At 36.4% G+C, this 22,129-nt stretch overlaps 1 protein-coding gene and 1 long non-coding RNA gene across 3 annotated transcripts in view; one reads left to right on the top strand and one right to left on the bottom strand.

Annotated features, from left to right (window-relative positions):
• The window catches only part of SKAP1 (src kinase associated phosphoprotein 1), a 312,702-nt gene that overhangs the window by 167,186 nt on the left and 123,387 nt on the right, over window positions 1-22,129 (bottom strand). The window lies entirely within an intron of this gene.
• Window positions 127-13,925, top strand: LOC105739108. The gene is made up of 3 exons (XR_001114978.2): window positions 127-295; window positions 1,324-1,383; window positions 13,428-13,925. It is a non-coding gene; the product is annotated as an uncharacterized LOC105739108 (long non-coding RNA).

Below are 22,129 nucleotides of genomic sequence, written 5' to 3'. Positions count from 1 at the left end.
CTACCTGGGAAAGATAACCTCTGTTTGAACTCTCAGACTCGGATCTCTCTGCTATTAGTCTGAGGAAACAGACAGCAACAACGCTGATTACAGCCACCGGCCTCAACAATTTTTTTTTCTAACTAGCAATTTTGAGTGCAAGTGCCACAGTGTCAGCTAAAGAAACACAACTGCGGGTTTTCTGCAGAGCAAAATGGTTCTGAAATGTCACTGAATAGCTCACAAAGGACGCCAATCTACGACAACAGAGACATAAGCATATAGGAGAAAGGGCCCGCACATCCTCCTTTCAAAGGTATGTTGTTTACATGCATGTAATTTGTGAAACCCACAGCTATTCAATTCAGGGTTTTCACAGAAGTCTAAACCAAAATCTGTGTAGAAAGCAATTATTAAGATTCTTCCAAAAGTCACAGAAATTTGGGTGTGGGGAAATTATGACATGTGATACACATAAATAGATGCCCTACATAGTACATGACCTACATAGTATAGTCTTCAAGTTCCCAAGACATCAATTATGGTTGTTACGTGGTGATGATACTTCAGCATCACCTCCATGTGATTTGACTCACAAGTTTTCAAAAGTGGCCTAAATCTGGACATGTCAATATATAGTAGCAACAGTTACTTTGAGAGGAAAATATGGAATGTTGATTCATTAAAATTCTTTCCAGGAATGTCCCTATGGCTCATCTGACACATGGCAAGGGTATATGATGGTACATGTATGTGACAAAAAGAGCCAGCATGACAAAGGCTGCATCTATGCCAAAGTAAAATAGCTTTTGGTACTGCTTATTTTTTTCCCAACTTAAATGGCTATTTGTAAAAATTTAAATGACTAACAGACCAGTAGTTTTAGGCACAAAAGTCTAAAGCAGAGAATGAAACAACCTGTAGAAAGCCCTCTGCTAGACTCTTGTATGATCACTATGTTTTGCACGAAGCAACTGGGCAAAGGAAGTTGACTTCAATCGGGCAAGATCACAGTCAAGTTCAGCACTGCTTTCTGATTCCATAGACGTCTAAACCTGGAAGTGACAGTGCAAACTTTATTTGTGTTAAGGAAGAAGACTTATTGTACTTTAAACTAAAAAGAGAAACTAGTAATTTGAACATAAACTACAACTTGTATTTCCTTTCTTTTTTAAGCAAGGACCTGAAAATTGTAGCATATGATAAGGAGAAAAAAGTCATACTTTGAAAAAAGAAAAGGGTCATGACATCCTAGGCAAGCAATTGAAAGGATTCAAAAAATTCTGAGTCCATCTTTAAAGATACTTTTTTTCTTTTACAATAAGCTTGCCGTTTTTCACCTAGGTCACGTAAAGCTTGCTGCAGATCAGGAAATGTCTTCAGTTTCCAAAGCCTCTCATAGCAGTGAGTCACTTCCTCTTTTTTTTTTTCCCCATTTTCTCTGTTTATGGGTAAACATTGCTCTATTTGGATATATTTAATATTTTTGTGTCTGGCCCAAATTTATCCATAAGGATCTAGCTTCTTTTCATACATAATTCCTTTAATTTCCTGTCTGAGATCCACCTGTAGAATTATACTTCCTGGTCTCCATCTACATCCTGTTTAAAGATATCACCGACAGTAATATACCAATTTTTAAAAATTCTAAGCATTAGGAAAATGAGTACATAATTTGTGTGTCTATGCGTATATACTATTATGTAAACATATACGCAAAACATATCATATGCATATACACACACAATATATGCAAATCTGTACATAGAAAAACTTAGTTTACTCAAGATTATTAAAATTGATCCTGGGAACAAAACAATACACCTTTTCTAGGCATTTATCCCTACTATAGAGGCAGAGAAAGAAAGATTGTGAGAGGGAGACACACACATTCAGATGAGCCTTCAGGGAATTGTATGAACTTTTGAACCAGAGATGGAGAGCCAGAGCCCAGCCTGTTCCCACTTTAATAAACATTTTTTTCTTCAATTAATTAAGGTTTGGAAAGAAAAAAAAAACCACAGAAGAGAAGTAATTTAGCATGCAACGCATACTTTACAGATGGATCCTACCTTCGGATGCTTATTAAATCTATGCATGATTGCGCTGGAGAAAATTAATTGCATTGTTTCTCACTATTGGAAAATAGGTTGCAAACAGCTCAAAAATAAAAAGGAAAATGAAGCAAGGTGGTTGTTGTTGTTTTAAAAAAACAGCTATAGTATAAAAGAAATACTTTCAAAGTCCTAAAACAAGTAATATCCACGACTGGCATAAGAACATAGATTTCTTTAAAATTGCTTTGATGTTTCAAAATACCATATATGCTGCCAGAATACATATATCTACTTTAAGTTTACAAATATTCTGGTCTAGCTAAAATTTCCTACTCAGTAGCATTTGAACTATTCAATTAAGTGGTGAGTTTTTGTTCAAATCCTGCTGTGAGGAAAGATTTACGTGAGCAGCTGGGAGTAGACACTGGCACACATTCACTGCATCATGGTTGGCTGGTATTCTCTCCATTCCAGTCTTGGGAAAAAGTGATAACTTCCTCATTTTTTCAGAGAAAAATAGAAAATATTATTATAAAATATTCAGAAGACAGGTAATCATTTGCATTTTATCATCTTTAATTAGGAAAAAAAAAGCACAACAGCTTCAGAAACTGAAGCCATTTTTCCTTTTCTGAAGGCCTGCTGGTGGAAGTTGAACTGTAACCTCTCTTAGACTGTCCTGAAAATGACCTTTATCAAACTTGAAAGGAGCATTCTCTGTCTAAGGAGTTAGACATTAATTTTCCTAACTCATATATTTCTAGATTTAAAAAAAATCCTTGTGTTACTTCCTTATAGACACTCCTTTTGGTAGGCCTTACCCTGTTGTTGACTGACTAAAAACATTTCACTTAAGAACTTCTAAACTTACTTGATTCCATGGCTTAAATAGATGGTGGTTTTATTTTACTCTTTTGCCTCCTCTAAGCCTATAAATCAGTCTCTCTAATCCTTGGTTAACACGTATAATTATTTTAAACTATTTATCATGACACAAATTTTGCTAAAAGTAACAAACTAAGTACATATAAATAAATGAATCAGTCCTGTGTACAACAGGTTTTGTAGATACGGGTAAATATATACATTTACTAACATTGAGATTTATTTATATAGTGCCTTTCACCAGCAGATCTTGAAGAACAATATAAATGACCTTATAACCTTATAAATAGTTACAGATATTATCATCCTTAGTTAGGAATGGGGCAAAACAAGATCATACGGTGAGATAGGTAGTACAAAACTTCTAAAACAAGTGTTCACTTTTATTCCCTTGCTTTACCTTTTAAATCAGACCTACCACCCTTTTAGGGTATTAACCAATTAAAAGTAGAGTCTCATCAATGATTAAACATATATATGGTTCAGTTCAGGCACTATTCAAAAGAAAAAAAACCATGCTGCCATGAGAAACTAAAGTCAAAACCAAGCCTATGCCTTGAGCTGCTAGAGTTTTTGTAAATGTGACATAAAAATGTGTAGTTCTTATTTTATTGGTTATTAAAAGGAACAAAAGGGCCTATAAGGGAATGCACCTATATAACTTTACCATTACAAAGGACCATTGAAGGTATAAAACAGGGCTAGCTTCAGAAATTTTGGCAGTCGCAGTCTTACTTAAGCCAAACCACTCTGATAGGTATGAAATGCCTGAATAATATAAGTGGGAAAAGGTCCAAGAAGGGAGATTTCTTAGTTTAAGTCACCTGAACCTATTTCCTGTTTTCAGAAAGATCTCTTCTGTTTGCTGCACTCCAACCTTGAGCAGCCACTCCCACAGGGCTGACTGTAGCCTATACCTGCACATTTGACCTGCCTCTTGATTCCAGACTCTTTCCAGATGTTCCAGCGTTTACCTTTTAAAAGTTTCCCTTGCAGTTGACGCCATCTTCCCCACCTTAAATATTTATTGGAAATGACAGTTCTGTATGTTATCCTTAGCTATTGGTCATCTAAAGTTTCCAGACTTCTATAAAGAACCTGTCACATTAGAGTATTTTATTATCTTTCTGCATAAGTCAGAGTGAGCGTCAACAAACAACTAGTCAGAAGCTGCGGGCAAAGCAGTTTTGGTAGCATGGATAATTCAGGCTCTCCTTGAACTGATTCTGATTGACTATGTGGAAGGGGTTACCCTGGATTCCTAATTCTAGAAAAGTAGATGATTGAATTCACTTTCAGGAATCCGAGAGTTTAGAATAAGTTTCAGATTTTGAGATACTGACTATAAAATAAGAATAGTTAAAAGACAAAAATTAAAAACTCTTAACTGTTTTAGACTTTATTTTATATTTCTTACGCATCTTACACTGAGTAGTACACTATTCCCTTGGAGCAAAAAGCTCCCTGATGACTATGTAATTCGCTTCAAGACACTATATTTTGATTTAGCAAATCCCTGTATTCATTTATTTCATGAGATCCTGTTTTCATGGAAGAGTTAAACTCCTTCTGTAAGGTAAAGAGCTTAATCACTATGGGATGAGATATTTTTTCTATTTTCCAGTGCAATTACTCTTTGTCTTAAATCTAATTGAATTCACTTTCCATGTTAGTGGGGGAAGGGAAGTGGGTAGGAGGGATGCAGCATATGTTAGAAGACAAATAGTGTAAACTGTAGACCTTTTAATACAGTGGATTTTTGTAAAGATAAAAAATTGTGATCTGATAAAAATGTTTAATATTCAGTGGTATGGCAGGCGTGGGGGAGATTTTGGCCATCAGAAACTGGATTTTGTGTATGGAGAATATCAGGGACATTGCATAAGGAACATTCATATTTATAATTTATAAAACACCTTGGGATTCTCTAGATGAAAAGCACCATATAAATATGAGCATTTTCATTTCGTGTGGGTGATCACAGATTGTTGGCATTTCAGCATAAACCATGTTTCAGTAGTGAAAGGGATATAAACTCTTACGTAGATTTGGTTTTGCTGCCATTTTCTCTTCCCTGAGTTGTAACATACACAATGGAGCATGCCCTTATTGGCTGCCTCCTTTCCCTTTTCTAAAGTTCTTGTCTATTTTGTTTGTCTTTGTGGTGTCAATGTACTGTCCAGCATTTGGCTTTATACTCATAAGCTAGACTACTGAAGGAAGTAAACATTTATCTTGGATCTATCTGGTATAGTGTTTTCCATCCTTCAGTATTTCTGGTGTCTAAGGGAGGAAAACCTCCAGATATCATTGAAGGGGGAAGAGGGGGACGCTGTCACTCTGTGGCACATTAAGACACAGTATAGAACAGGAGACTGCTATTATCTCAAGGTTCTTTGAAAGTTCTTTAGGATATGATAGAATATATGTGTGTGTGTGTGTGTGTGTGTGTGATTTGAAAATCTGGATCATACAATCACATTTTAGGGGATCAATTTGACAAACATTTATTGAATGTCTAATATGTGCTGACAGCCCACAATCCTTTGGAGATGCCAGTGTATATAATACAATGCAGGCAGGAGAATCGCTTGAACCCGGGAGACGGAGGTTGCAGTGAGCCGAGACAATGCAGGTAAATGGTGGTAGGTAACAGCTATGATAACTGATCAAGTAAAATCCAAGACAGGAAGGGGTTGAGTCCAACTTGGGGCAACTAGGAAGCCACCTAGAGAAGAGGGAGTTTGAGCATGGCCTTGAAGGATGAGTGGGTGGATGGGAGGATGGGAAAGGCACTCCAGGTGGAAGGCACAGGGCTGGGTTTGGGGAATGATGATGAATAATCCTGTGAGGCTGGGGTTTGGGGCATGAGTTTCACATGTAGGAGGTAAGATGAAAGGTAGGCTCAGTATTTCAGGTCATGGTTTCAAATCCTCTTCAAAATAAGTGTAGGTCATGAAGCTGCAGTGTTATGAGAAAACAGTTTTTAACTATGAGTGTTCCTAGCTTATTATTTCCCTTGTGTGCTCAAGAGTTTCTGGCTTCACTAGTTCAGGTCCTTCCCAGGCTCACCATCATCCACGGAGGGCTCTGCCATTCTCAGTCAAGTGTTTTGGCCTTGTGATGCAGTATGGGGAGAATGTGGAGAATAAGATACTTAGGTTGACAGTAGAAGACAGGGAGCAAAGAAGCAGTCTCCACCCCATATCTTCAAGGATTAAGAGAGACAGGGCAGAATGGCATGGGACTGTGAGAGAGTTCTGGGACAGGAGAGTGAGAGGCTCCAGGGAGTTGTGGGGATTTTGAAAAAGGAGAAGAAAGTTGCCTTGTAAAATGGGCTACACGTATTTTTGAGGACAGAAATTCCTACTTTTGTTGTGCTTCTGTGAATGTGATACTTCTTCAGGACTGGGTCCTGGTGTCAAAGGGATAGACAGCTCAGTGTGAGATTGTATGTGATTTTCCATGGTCTGGAGGCTATATTATATTTATTAACCACGTATTATACCAAGAGAGAGTTATGAGGGGTGAGCCTAAAAATGAAATGGATCAGAATCTTTTAGCATTTTGCTCCTCCATGAAGTCTCCATTTAATGATTAATGTTTGCTGAATAGATTGAGATGGTTCTCACTGTATATATTAATTACTGCTTAACAATAATGTGTTTTCTCTTAATCCTATCACATCTCTTTAACGGCTGCCTTAAACTTCCACTCTCCAGTCTCCCTAAGCCCTAGGCCAGTCCCTGCTCCATGGCTTTTTACTCTTAGTAAATGGCTTTGCCTTCTCCTCCCTTCAAGTAAAAATATCTCTGTATCTTCATTCTCTTCTATCCTTTAACTCCTTTCTCTAAGGAAAAAGTCTCCTGCCTGTTAGCCAGGACTGATTCTTGTATAGTATTGACTGACCCATTTCTACCTTTCCAGGACCTGATTCTATCAATTATCTTCTCTTTTAGACTGGTTCTTTCTCATATGCTGAAAAATCAGCTCAGATCTCCCCTCTCCTAAAACTAAAACAAAATAAACAAAAAAGCTCCCCTCTCCTCCTACCATTTATCCCTTTCATTCTTTTCACCAAACAACTTTTTTTAGGTAACATATACCCACAGCCTCTAGTTTCTGAGTACTCACTCACTCTAAGATCACTAATAACTAGGCTTGTTTTTAGTAGACTAGTGAAACTGCTCCTTGGAAAATGAGCAAAGATCATCTTGTTTTGTTTCCTCTCTATTCCCACCGACCCTTCCCATCAGCCCAATATCCAATAAATTATAAATTTGCAGGGAGATTCCCAATTACCTATCTTTATATTCCTTTAGCACCTAGCATTATGCGTTGCATATGGTAGAGACTCCATGAGTATTTGAATTGAATCTAGATTTCTTTCTTTCTTTTTTTTTTTTGAGATGGAGTCTCGCTCTGTCACCCAGGCTGGAGTGCAGTGGCACGATCTCGGCTCACTGCAACCTCCGTCTCCTGGGTTCAAGCAATTCTTCTACCTTAGCCTCCCGAGTAGCTGGCATTACAGGCACCCACCACCACGCCCAGCTAATTTTTGTATTTTTAGTAGAGATGGGGTTTCCCCAGATTGGCCAGGCTGGTCTTGAACTCCTGACCTCAGGTGATCCACCCACCTTGGCCTCCCAAAGTGCTGGGATTACAGGCGTGCGCCACTGCACCTGGTCTGAATCTACATTTCTTAGACCTTCCTTATGGTCCCCTGGCTCCTGATTTTCTTCCACCATGTTAGGAACTTTGCAGTAGTCTCAATGCCACAACTGGCATCAGGGCACATAGCTTTCTTTAATGAGCTTACAGAAATAGGAAACATCTCATCCTCAGTTGTACACAACAAAAATTTTTAAAAATTATCATTATCAAAAAATATAATGAAAACTATGTTATTTTGATTTTCTGTTGAGATTATAGGAAACCAACAATAAATAATCCAACATAAAATAGCGTATTATAATGATCAATGGTAGTGATCAACAACTTAAAAATGAATTCAAAACATGCTAATTAGCCAAACTTATCAAGTGAGTCTCCCACTGACCCAAACATAAGCCACTTTTTATATTATTTGATAGCCTATATTTCTTGAGCCTTTTCCCAGAAAGTGCTTCAGGTGGCTGATATGATATATACTAAACCATATCCAGGAATTGAGCCAATCACTACTATAATAATATATTGATAGAACATCTTTAATAAATACGATTTTTTTTTTCTGCAGAGGGTAGAAGAACACATATTCTTTTTTTTTTTTTTTTGAGACGGAGTCTCGCTCTGTCGCCCAGGCTGGAGTGCAGTGGCGCAATCTCGGCTCACTGCAAGCTCCGCCTCCCAGGTTCACGCCATTCTCCTGCCTCAGCCTCTCCGAGTAGCTGGGACTACAGGCGCCCGCCACCACGCCCGGCTAATTTTTTGTATTTTTAGTAGAGGCGGGGTTTCACCGTGGTCTCGATCTCCTGACCTCGTGATCCGCCCGCCTCGGCCTCCCAAAGTGCTGGGATTACAAGCGGAAGAACACATATTCTTACTTCAAATCCGAACACTTAAAGATAATCAATGAGATGTAGGGACTTTTGTACTACTATGTTGCTCTTGGGTGTCTTATATTGCTATGGAATTTCACTAACAGGAAGTGAAGTTTCCTTCTCCCCTCTATTTCATGGAAAACTTTTAAGAGTGGTGAGGAGCAGCTGAAGTGCCACTCAACATCTTTCACATGTGTATATGCTGAAGTTACTCTGCCAATTCTCTACCCTACCTTGCTGTCCACCATATTGCAAGCAACATGAAATGCCCAAGGAAGTCAATACTGGCTTATTATAGTTGTTTACTTGTAGCATTCCTTTAGAATGGGCCTAACCACCAAAAATACAAAGAATCCATGAGTTTCTGTGGTGCATTCTAATGCCCAGTTAAAATCCATCCTCTTTGTCACTATTCGGTTCAACAGTTTAGGTCAACAAACACTCTGGGAGCACTTACCTGGTGACAGGCATTGTGCTAGGGCTGCAAAAAGCCAGAGTTCAGTGAGGGATAGAGATTTGTAAACACAGAATTTCCATATAAGACTAGTAGTGATTTGAAGAAGTCAAATCACAGGGAATAATAATTTTAAAAGAGTGAGCTGTGTTTTGGGCAATTATATATTTTAAACTTTATCTTAAAATGTAGAATTGCTCAAATTTAAAAGTTGAAATTTAAGTTTTAAAGATCAATGAAATGCTGCAAAAATAATATATAAACAAGTACAAAGCAAAAAAACAAGACAAAAACATTGACTAGCTTAGTCACTGAATAGATTGTTCTCAAAATAAAGGTCTTTAAAGGCAGCAAACTTGGCCAAAGAAATATTGGAGAGTCTTACTTCACAAGCAACTTTAAATTTGCTTTCTGGTTATGCTAAGACGTTAGCAGGTGATGAGCATTCCAAGGCCACTGTCCTGTGATACTGTGGTAGGGAAGGGAGTTTCCTGGTCACAGTATGGTTTTCTCTTTTGAAGGCTCTCTATCCCTAGATATTCTAGTTCAAATCATTTCTCATCTCAACCACTTCAAATAAACTATGAATAGTCTTTTACCTTAGTGCCTATGCAATTCATCAAATACTACTCAGTAATCTTGGAAATATAAATAGATGAGCATTTTACTCTTAAGAAGCACTTTATTCACCTGGTCTCACTACAGCTCTATGACCAAAGTTGTTGAGTGAGTATGCTAAGACCATATTGAACACACATAAAGGAGGCAGACTTTAAAGGGACTGCTTTCCTTCAGGCTCCTCATTTTTGTGGCTATAGAACCATCTTATGTCAGAAAACTATATATGTGCAAAATATTAGTTTTCTGACAAAATATCTGTAGAATACACAGGCTTGGGGAAAAACTTTCAAAAACTTGACTCCAATGGGCATTTCCAAGATGAAATACAGTCCTCTGAATTTATCATACCTAGGACACATATAAGGTTGCTAGATAATAAGGGGATATTTTCTTGCTACCTATGAAATAAATTGTCAATGTTTGGGAAGCCCTAAGGCATACAGCTCACTAGACTATTCAGGAGTATGATTGCTAAGGTTATAACTGGGGATTATACACAGAAACATCATAATATGTATGAGATTTTATATTTTGTTTTTATCACATCACCTCAATAGACACTAAGGAAACAGAAGTAAACTTGGGAATGGCTGTGAATTTTAAAGCTAAAAGAAAAAATGTAAGAGTTTTAAATTCACAATCAGCTACATTACTTGATTTTAAAAGAAGAGATGATTTGCAACGTCTAATGTAATACCAAAGTATTATACAACTAAAGTAACTATAAATTAAGCATATGGACCTCTATAAAAAACACTTATTTTATGTACTAATGACACTTACAGACATTTTTGTATACGCATTTTTGGAAAATCCAACTTTTAAATACAGATAAGGAAAGGAAGTCTCTAACCTGTCTAATTCCTGGTTCTATCATACAAGAGGATAAAGACATTTTGGAGTAGATTCCTTTGAAAGTTACAATAATAGCTGGAAGAACAGAAAGCAATGTAGATAAGCAAAGAATAAAAGTGTGGGAGAATGACGGGAAATTCTTATCTTCAGCTGCAGGAGGTGATGTAGAAGTTATAGAAGGTAGTGTAGAATTGTGTAGACGACAGAGACAAGCTCATCTCCACTTCTAAAAATTAGAGCTAATGGGCTTCTGCTGCATCACAAGAGACTCAGACTAAACATGAGGAACACAACCTGATAGGAACAGCCATTAACATAAAGTGGCTTTTTAAAGGATATAATGAAACATCTTTCTCAAAATATCAACTAAACAGAAGTAATTATTCATCTTTCTGAGATACTTTAGATGTAGTATTTCTTTTCCAAAGACAAGTTATGGAAAGTCTTGTTTTCCAAGGCAGGTTTCAATTCTTAGTTACATAGTATTGAATTCAATGTAGTAACCCTGCCATTGGAGCTAGGAAGTCATTGAATTAAAAAATTTCTTTAACAAAAAGAGTTCCCTTTACTCTGCATTCTCACCAATATCTGTTATCTTTTGTCTTTTTAATAAAATCCATTCTGACTGGGAAAATTTTTTTCTTTAATAGTAGTAATGAACTAGAGACCATCAGGTTCAACTCCTTATTCTGTATATTGAGAGGCAATATAGTATAGTGCAGGGGTTGTCAAACTATGACTTGGGCAAAATCTCACCCACACCATTTTTTGTAGGTCTTAGAAGCTTAAAATGATTTTTATATTTCTAAATGGTTGGAGAAAAATCACATCTTGACATGTGAAAATTATATGGAATTCAAGTGTCAGTGTCAAGTTTTTTTGTTGTTGTTGTTATTTATTTGTTTACTTTTAAAGAGACAGGGTCTCACTTTGTTGACCAGGCTGCTGGAGTGCAGTGGTACAATCATGGCACACTGCAGCCTCAACCCCCTGTACTCAAGTGATCCTCCCACCTTGGCCTCCCAAAGTGCTGGAATGACAGGTGTGAGCCACTGCACCTGGCCTATAATAAAAGTTTTAATGGAACACAGCCACAATCATCCATCTACATATTGTCTAAGGCCACTTGCACACTATGATATATTTGCGCATTTGCTGCTCTTGAGACTGTATGGACCACAAAGCCTAAAATACTATCTGGCCCTTTATAGAAAATGTTTACTGACCTCTGGTCTAGTGGCTGAAGGACATAAAGTCTAAAGCTAGATTAGCTGGGAGTGATCCTGGAAAAGATGGAGTGCCTCAGTTTCCTGTTCCCTGAGTTCCAGTTCTGTAAACTGGGAACAATAATGGTACTTATCTGATAGGGTTGTTGTGAGAATTAAATGAAAGTGTTTAGAACACTAGTGCCTGCTATAAAGTAAGGATTCAGTAAATGTGAGGTATTTTTATTATTACACATGAAGAACCTCTGGCCTACAGAGATAAAGTAACTTCACAAGTTCATAGAATTTGCTAGGGGCAGACTGGGAGAATTTCCTGATTCTTGCTTACATTATATTGCCTTTTTTATTTTCAATATGGCCTGACCAAAAAAAAATACTCTTGTGGCTTTTTTGTTGCTGTTTTTAAACTACCTCATGGGCTCTCTAAATGAAAACTTTAGTTTCACCAGACTCTTCTCCTATCAATCCTGTTACCTGTAGTTGCCCAAAGACAAGTTGTGGAACATTTGAGATTTTCAGGTTATACATAAAGCTTCTAGAAGTTAAAATTTTCTTTATTCTTTCTAAAAAAGAATAATAGTGGCCTCTACAACTCAAATCTGACAAATGTGTTAAAAATTTTTGTTGCTGCAAAACCTTCAGAAACAAATAACTGAAGTATGTATAGAGACCCCAGGATCTGAAAAGATGGCAGATTAGTCCATGAGCATTCAAAGATGCTTGTTATTCCCGGTATAACATATCCCATTTTCTCTGGTCATTTTTTTTCTTTATTAACTCTTGTACATTACCAACACAACCCCAGATTTTGCTTATTCTATGAAACCTCCCACACCTAGAATGTCTACTTAGTGGTCCTGGACAACCACCTTTTTCAAGGCTTTGTTCATAAGAGGTCTTACTTCATTAAATCCACTCCCAGTTGGTCACTCCATTACGCCACATTTCCTTGTCAGGTGGTACACAATTTTAAACAATTATGCATTTGTCACTGCTGTCTAATTGTTCTCTAGTTTTTCTCTTTCTAAATAATATAACCTATCTTGCAACAAAACTGTAATTCCTTATAACCAGTTACACACCTTTTTAAAAAAAATCACCCATAGTGAAGTTATTTACCATAGTAGGTATTCAACAAATGCTTCTTGCATTAATAAATGAAGAACCACAAATACATCCTATGAACAGAATTTCAATTTTAGAATGAATCAATAACACCTTTAGACTACCATCAAGATTGTGAAAGTGATAATTTTTGGTACATGAATTTAAAGATCACCTAAATTAAACCAAAAGTGTAAAAGTACCTTCATTAAAATGGAGACTACAACCTATAATAGAGAAATTAGATCCCTAATGCTTATTACTCCTTTCGGATACATCATTCCATGACACTGGAAAATATTAGATCTGATAGGGATTTTGTAGGTAGTGGTAAAACTTTGTGTAAGTATTTTTTTAATCCACCCACAAAGGATTATGTTGAATTCCCAGACAAGTATAATTTTCATCTGCATGTCTAACATACCTATAGCAACATTACTTAATATATGAGTATGTGAAGTATATTTTATTATAATAGTAGACAAGCAAACTGAATGTGTCCCAGGAAGGGGTCTTTTCCATTAACTTTTATAAAGGCTTTCATTTCAAAGTTTCATTAACATCTGACAAGCAAGCTGGAAAAGCTTTGCTTAGAGCTTAGGTTAGGGGCAAAATGCATTTTGGTAAAACTATTCCAAGATTACACTGACTGACTGTGCGAGAATATACTAATTTGTTTTGTTTTGTTTTGTTTTGTTTGGAGTGTGGAGAAAAGAGAGAGAAAGGAGAGAAGAGTCATGGACCCTACTTTATGGTTGCCATGGATGCAAGGTCAGCCTTCCACACTTGGATCTACCAGCAGAGTTCAGACAGGTCAACGTGTGACCGGCTCAGGCCCTGGGGTTAAAAGTTCAAGCAGCGATGGAAAAACCAATATGTCCACACAGAGTATGCTGTACAATTTATTTCAATTTACATCAAGCCATGCATATAAAATTTAGATAAATTTCATTCAGATCTGATGTTGCCTGACACACAATGTATGCAAACAGATGTCTGTGGGGCTTTTTCTGTGCTTTAGAAAACAACATTAAATTTAAAAATATGTCTCTGGGATTTCTTTATTGAATTACAAAATGAACATAATTTTAACTTAAATGTTTTCATTCTTTCTTCCAATTTTTTTGTGTGGGGGTCTTAATAATTTCTCAGTTCTCAATCTACTCTATGTCATATTAAAGAGGATAATGTATATTTACAACTACAGCTTCAGTGTTATTGTAGTTATAGATTCTATTTATATCCCTTACCACTTTCCACAAATATTTAGTGATTGATATTTCTGATTTATCTCTGGTTTCTAGCCTCATCTCCATTCCTTTCTACTTTGAACATAGCAAGTCCTGGAGGCTGCTGGGTCGTCTTCCGGCCACAAGGTGGCTCCCCCAACCCCTTCTCTCAAGCCAATCGATGTACACCTTTGCTGAGTTCTCCAGGCCGACTACAATTCAGAGCTAATTATGATCTATAAATGCCATTATTTTCATTGTGAAGTAAATGGCTCACGACCAAGACCCTGGTACACTAAGATACAATGCAAAATTGGTCTTTAAAAATAGAAGAAAGAAAAATACCTTTGCATTTGCCTAATTTCTCTTCACCCATCGTTCCAAAAGTACAGCTGAGCTATCCTTAGAGCAAAACAAGAAAAATAATAAAAGGCTCCAGAGGAACCTAATTTTGTTGCCAATGAACATAGTCATAGACTAGGCAAGGTCAAATTTTAAGAAAAGTATACAACTTATTCTCACTTAAACTAGACCTACTTTTGGATTTGATATTTTACCTACGAGAGAGTTTTGATGAGAAGACTTTGCAAAACTTTCTTAGAAGTCCCACATCATGCCGTCATTGAAGAACGGTGATCTCCAATACTGCAAGGCTTTAAAAGGAGTGGAAATATTACATATTTCCTTTTTGTTGCTTAGCAAACATGTTGCATATTTCATAAATGTGATTTTTATAGAAGACATCATAATTTTCTACAGCTGAAATAGGCATAGAAAGACAAATCATTCATCCAATTACATGGAAGCTCTTTCTAAAAGTCTGGGTCCTAATTTCTCACAGTTTTTCATTTTCTGTTCTAGGGAGAAGCTATTTAACCTTTGGGCAAGTTTCATTTTCCTTATCTGTAAAATGGAGATAAAAATAGGAACTATGCCTCATGGGATTTTTGCCAGGATTAAATGAGTTAATATACATAAAGCACTTACAAGAGTCCTTGATACATAACAAAAGCCATATAAATGTTTGTTATTATTATTATTATTGTTTATTTGAGCTCAGTTCCTCCTTGTTGACAAGTACTTCATGACACAATCACTTGAGAAAAATAAACTTTCATAGATTTCATAAAGACATGAAAAGTATCATTTTTTTCGATACCTGAGAGCTCTGATCGGGGTAACTGATGGTGTATGGGTTTTTTCTTCCTCAAGAACTTTAAAAAACAAGCATTTTCATCCCAATTCATGGTATTACTTTCAATATGACACTAAAAAAAGAAACTGCTGATTTCCAAATCTCAAGCGGGTTTTAGATAACACTTTAAAAAATGCATCATTTTACTAAAGCAAAAAACAACTATAAGTAGTGGTTCTAATAACTTGGTTACGATATTTGTATTGTAAATATTTTCATGTTACTTTTTCACTATATTAAAAAAAAGACTTTAGGAGCTTACTCATGCCAGAATATAACTTTGTTAAGCCTCTTGTTAAACTTAGAACATATGAGTCCCCTGCTTCTAACATAAATAAATGTTTTGAATTTCCCGGTAAGCATGGCCTTGACAATTCTCAAGTAAATTTTCTAAGGATATAAATAATATCCTTAACTTAAGGTGGCCTGTAATAATTCAACCATAAGCAAAGGCTTATGTGGACACAAAATCCTGCATTCACATAAAACCTTGTTTGTATAAGGAAGGGTCTCTATGCACAGATATAAATATATACATATGTGTTGGTATGTATATATACATATATGTCCACATATATACTCTCTTGAAACCTCCCATCTATTTGGAAATACACATTCAGAGACCAAGAAAGATAATCAAATCCATTTTCAATAGCCAAGGAGAAGAGTATGACATTTTAAATACCTGCTATACTGTCATGCAACTCTTTATTCTTTATTATGTCTGTCAGCTACTACTAGGTGCCTAGTAGACAAATGCTAGTTCTAGTCCTGACCATTTATTTCTATTTGGAATAATTTCGAGCCTAACTCTCTAGAACTGCTTGAAAATGCTGTCTTAGTATGTTGGCCTTGCACCTTTAATGAGGTTTGGAATAAGGGAAGGTGGAAAGGAATCTTTGGGCAATGACAATTTGGCACCATTTTTGAGGGAAGCCTGTCTTGGTTTTGCCTGCACTTGCACAAATACTACTTCGAAAGACCCTCTTTCCATTCTGAGCAATATGTATGAATTATCAAAAGCAATATCTTTTATCAAAAGCAGTTTTTGCTGCATGTGCCAACTTTCACTATATTCTTAGCAACTCTTTCTTTTATGCCAGTTCCAGACATCAGTTAACAAAACCCCTTAAGGAACAGATGTACTGAAGAAATGCATCAATTCGTTATTTGTTATAGTTTGGGGTGTCTGTCCTACGGGTTTTCTAGCCAAAGGCTTATATGTTTCCCAAGAGAAATTTACTTTCATGAGAGAAGAAAATTGAGGCAAATCACTGCTGTTAGACCCTGAAGTCAGAGACACTGGTTTGTTGTCTTCCTGTACATGTGAAGAAAAACTCCACAGTTACAGAAACAATTGTGGTTCCAATTCATCTCTCATTCTTTCCCAATGTGAAAAATTACAAATGAAACTAAATTTCTCTCTGTCAATAGAATGTGTATGATTACAGCTGTTCATATTTTCACTCTAATGAAGGACTGCACATTTAATTGTAAGATTTATTAGAGACTGTACATTGCTATGTACATGCAAAACAGTTAATCGACATCTAAAATGCTGGTTGTTTATTCTGACATTAATGATCATATTTCTTAATTTGAAACAAAAAGCACTTGGGGAAAATGTATTTTGTTTCCTCCAAATCAGAAAATAATAATTTCAATGTAAGAAATAAAAGGGCTAGAGAAAAAAATATTGATTTATGTATGTAAGGCAGGGGAACAATTAAAGATGCTTAAAAAAAAAAAAGTCCATAATCCCCTATTCTGCTGGAAACAAGAGAGTTGATTGCCAGCTTTGTTTGATTTCACAGAGATCTCATACGAGGCTGGGTTCATAAACAGGTGAAATGATGGAGTTTATTGCAACGCACATCAACACTGAAACTAAATAACTGTGTTGCCATCTCAGTCCCACTGAAAGACGGATGGTAAACTTGACCTGCCGCTGGTACTATCCGATTGCCATTTTTTATTCCCCCTTCGCCGCCCCCCCAGGCTGAGCCACGTTGAGTAAATGCATGTGCACGGTCAGGTCAGACCCCGGGATCGGGTGAAACTCCGTTCACATTTGCATACAGGCGGAGTCTCACAATGAAAGCCCATCTGTTCCCGTCTCGGAGTACAAATCGAGTGTCACCCAACTCACTGCAAACGACAGCAGCATGGCCATTAGATGGAGGAACACTCAGCTCAGGTTATGGATATGGAACTGCTGATTTGGGTTTAAATACCTGATAACTGAAGACTTTTCATTATATGTGAACAAAGAATGAACTTTGAACTGCTCAGGAGATACCCTCTCCCCACGTTGGGCATCCCCAGTTCTATCCATTACCAATACGTAACTGCTATATTTTCCACTGACTCTATTTTTTTGTATAAAAATTAGCCAGGCTGAATGTCACAATGCCCTAAATAATTGCTTTTTTTGGGGGGAGGAGGGAAGGGTAAGGGTAAGAGGTGGAGCAGCAAGGGATGTTGTAAATAGAAAATGAACTCTGAACTCTATATGCCCCCAAAGGTCATTAATATCATGGCAGTGCTATTCCTTGAACTTCTAAATTTTACCAGCGTAGAAATTTTAGTTGCTAGAGTTTAACCAAAGTGTGAAGTGCCCCTGCCCTTTAATTCCTCCCTCCCAAACCCATTCAGTTAAGCGAGGCACCTGCCTCCTAGGATCTTCACTCACGGGCCTGGTTATTCCAAAATAGTTTATCAATCACGATCCGGGTCAGAGATTATTTTTCTGTTAAAATTCGGCAAGTATTTTAGAGTTTACAGACAGAAATCACATATATTCTGACACAAAAAGATAGAGCTGTTCAAGAAGAAACCCCAGGATAAGCCTATCCAAGCACCAGCCATGATAAATACAAGGAAAATCATGAGCAAAAATATGGGTAGGCTTTCATCAGATGCTTTCTTGTCCTATTTTATGGCAAGAATCTATTTGTACAAAAATCTTTCTAAGGAAGACACAAGCATCTGGGGTTTGGCTACTTGTGTTTATATTTGAAATACTTCTGTATTCAGTTACATGAATCACATTTAACATTAAAATACGATTTTAGCCATTAGCCCAGTTTGGGCTCCAGTGCATGTGTGGTTACATGTCCAAACACACAGACTCTACTGTAGAGAAAACAGATTGCCAGTTTTCCTTTTACCAGTTATGCTTCTTGTTTTCCAATCAGTAATATTGTCACTATATGAAGTGCAAAGGTAAAATCTGATTGGGTGAAAAAAAACTTTTAATATTTGCAAGAATTTTCTTGATTTGTCTTAAATAATTAAGTAATTTGTTTTCTTGCATATACTTCTCTTTCTTAAAACACTTACTAGAACAATCTTATAGAAAAGAATGTATTAGGATGACATAGAATTCATGTTTAAAGGCCTTTGGGTCTTAAAGGCTGTGTCTCCTCTGCAAGGGTTTCTATAACACTATGTGAAACTATGTTCTTATTGTTTGTCCTTTAAAAATAATACCAGGGTAAAGAAAAGATTTGTGGGCTATTTCTTTTTTCATTCCATGCAAGAACTTACGGTCAACCTTAATGGAAGTTCTATATGCATTAACAGAGAGAATAGACCCTTTGTTTCAGAAGAATGACAAAGGCAAGGGTGAATTTTTGTTCCACTTTGTCAAGTTTAAGGGGAAACTGAATTCAGGAAAACAGAGTGAGAGAGAGAGACCCCCAAACAACTTTCTTAGCTGTCTCTTCATTGCCTCCAATCTTAAACTTATAACATTTTATTGTTATTCTGTAAACAAGTCAGGAATTTGCATTAGGAGATACTTGGCCACATGATATCTTGGAGGTGGGCTGTTTATTTGCATTCCATGCAGCTGGGTGTCTTCTGTGTGATCAGTAACAAAGCAGAAGAAACCAACAAGCCAGGAATATAATACTAGAGGTTTTCTTTCTGTCTACATCAGGAGAAAATGCTCCATTACGGAGGTATAACTACTTTAATTCTATATTCCTAAAGGGATATGGATGAGAAAAAATCTTCTTGTTCCAAAATGATAAAATCACTTGTTTATAGAAATATGGGTTGCTTGGTTTCTTGTTATGCACTATTGGTGGCGGGGCGGTGGGCGGGTGGGGGGGCGCGGCTGGTGTGAACAGGAACCGAACCTTGAACTTAATTTCCCCTTTGAACTCATGACCTTTGACAAGATTCCCCATGCGTTCCCCTTCAGACAAATTTCATCACAATTACAGCCCCTTCCACTTGAGTTAAAGATATATAATCATTGATTTGACCTAATTACCTGATACATCCCATTCTTTGCAAGGTGAAGGCTAAATGTGTGAACAGAAGCTGACCCGTGAAGTTCTGATATCCAATTTTTATTCTAATTATCATGGAACACTTTCAGTCTTACTCTATTTTTCTCAAGTTTTCTTTTGGTCCCTTCCCTGAACCCACTATTCCTTCAAATTCAACAATGCCCCCTAGGTTTCAAGCTGCTTGGCAACAGACCTTCCAATGCATTATGCACTACATGTTCAAAATGTCATTTTTAAACAAAAAAACTAAAGACCAACTCTGCATTAGAAAGTCGTCACTAATCCCTGTCTTTCATGAAAAAGTCTTCTGAGGAGATAAAAGAGTAGAAACTAGAAAGTTCCCACAAGATTCTGAAATTATCTGACTTCTTAGCATCAATCTATTATGATTCAGACTCTCTTCTAATAATTTACAAACTTCAGGTTATAAAGCAGACACAGGCAATATCAACAGAGTTAGTATAATCAATTTAAACTATAGGGCTCTGTATTTTTTAAAGGGACTATGTGTGTGATGGTGGGGAGGTGGGGGATGTCTGCTAAGTTTGGTACAACAAATCCCAAGCAAAGACTTTAATAAGAAAGTTTATAATAATGGGATACATTTTTTAAAATAAAGTATGTGATTTAAAAGCAAAACTAAGGTTGATGGAAACTTTATGAGTTGACTTTAAAAAATGAATTTGTGAGTATTCGTCTCTAATTCAAGTTAATTTTTAAAAGGAATAAACTGAAATTACAGTTTTCATTATCTTGTCTTAGACCGTTGAAAAAGAAAGATGAATTGCAAAAAGTTAAACAGCAAAGAGTAAACAAAGAAGAAATTGTTCTCACTTCTTTATGTCATAGTTTATATACAGGGGCATCATGTTCTCTCGGAAACAAAATGACAGTCGATTTTCCTTTATATCATTTTTGCATCATATCCATACTGCCTCCAAACATTAACAGGCTTTATAGGTAGAAGGGACAAAAGACTTGGAAAGAAAACACCTATAAAGTCAAATCACCGTTTATTTTGGTGGAGTTTCTTGTGTCCTCCCTTATAGAAATTCAACAACATTGAAAGAAAAAAATAATCTTTCATCTGACCATCACAGTGGACCTGCATCCTGCATTTTATTATTAGCAATTAATTTTAATTATACTTTGAAACCAAAGGCCTCAGCAAACAGGGAGGGAAAAGAAAGTAGGTGGCTAAACTCTTTAAGTAGGAAATTATCACAGTGTACACTGAGGGAAATCTCTAAAAGATTAACATTTTATGGTGTCAATTGTATCTAGGGTTGGACAGACATAAAAAAATAGGCTGGAAGTTTCCCACAATGTTGGGCAATTAGGTAGTTTCTAAAAGGCAGGTAAAATCTGCTATGTTCCCTCACTTAGAAAAGTACAAAAATTATTTTAAAAAAATCTGAGGAATACTTGAAAAACGCCTGATCTCAACTCCCACTTCTACCCAAGAGCCTGAGGTGTAACCACGAAAGTAGAGAGGAATGTCAGTTTCTTTGATGAAAGCAACACATAGCCAGATGTCTGGGATCCATGTTAAAAATCACATCATGGATTATAAAAACATTGCTTCTAATTCCTGTTTGGCTGTCATAAGGACCTTTGTCAATATATATTAATATTGACATCCCAGGCAACATTCTAGGAAACAGAGAGAAATAGGATGCCTATACTGTGAGAGAAATACTAGATTTGGTATTATTGTTCTAAGCCTCAAGATAGTTCAATGACAAATGAATGGATAGCAAAATATAACTAAAACAAACTGCCCTCACTAGCAAGTCAGAATTCCAGGTTTAAGAAGTAAATAAAAAATTTGTACTCATATAATAATCTTAGGATTGACAAAAACAGGGATAGAAATGCTGGAACATTCAGAAAAATGGATAAATGTTATATCCCTGGGGTTGAGCATGCTCTGAAATGATCCTCTACAGTCAAGATTCTTAATGTGGTATCTGTGAACACTCTGAAATTATATGCAAATGTGCATGTGTGCTTCCCTGTGCATGCTCATTTTTATGGCAATGAAGAACCACTGCTACATAGTGATAAGAAAAAGAATAAAAGCACAAAAATAATTATGACAATTTCCAAAGAAAAGATGTTGGAAGCCAATGAACAGCCAGCATTATCTCTCATGTAGAACAGTGGTTTTCAAACTTTTTAAAATTGATTTCCCCAGCTGTAAATTTTTATTAGACACAACTATCCATTTACTGTGTATACTTACAGATCTTATATATGATACTAATAATTCATTAATATTACAAAAGCTTAATTTATTTCTCATATTCAGGTTGAACATCCCTAATCCAAAAGTCCAAGATTCAAAATGCTCCAAAACCTGAAACTTTTTGAGCACTGATATGGTGCCACAAGTGGAAACTTCTACTCATAAGTACTTAACACAAACTTTGTTTTATGTACAAAATTATTTAATATCTTGTATAAAGTTACCTTCAGACTATGCATATAAAGCATATATGAAACATAAATGGATTTCATGTTTAGACTTGGATCCCATCCCCAAGATATTTCTTTAAGCATATGGAAATATTCCAAAATCTGAAACCCAAAACCCATCTGGTCCCAAGCATTTGGGATAAGGGATACTCGACCTGTATATACATATATGCTAATGTTTTCCTCCCATCTCCTGTGGATC

Source organism: Nomascus leucogenys, unplaced genomic scaffold (assembly GCF_006542625.1).
Source record: "Nomascus leucogenys isolate Asia unplaced genomic scaffold, Asia_NLE_v1 Super-Scaffold_258, whole genome shotgun sequence".
Taxonomy (NCBI): Eukaryota; Metazoa; Chordata; class Mammalia; order Primates; family Hylobatidae; genus Nomascus; species Nomascus leucogenys.
Note: the sequence above shows the minus strand (reverse complement) of the source record. Positions and strands in the feature narration are given on the sequence as shown.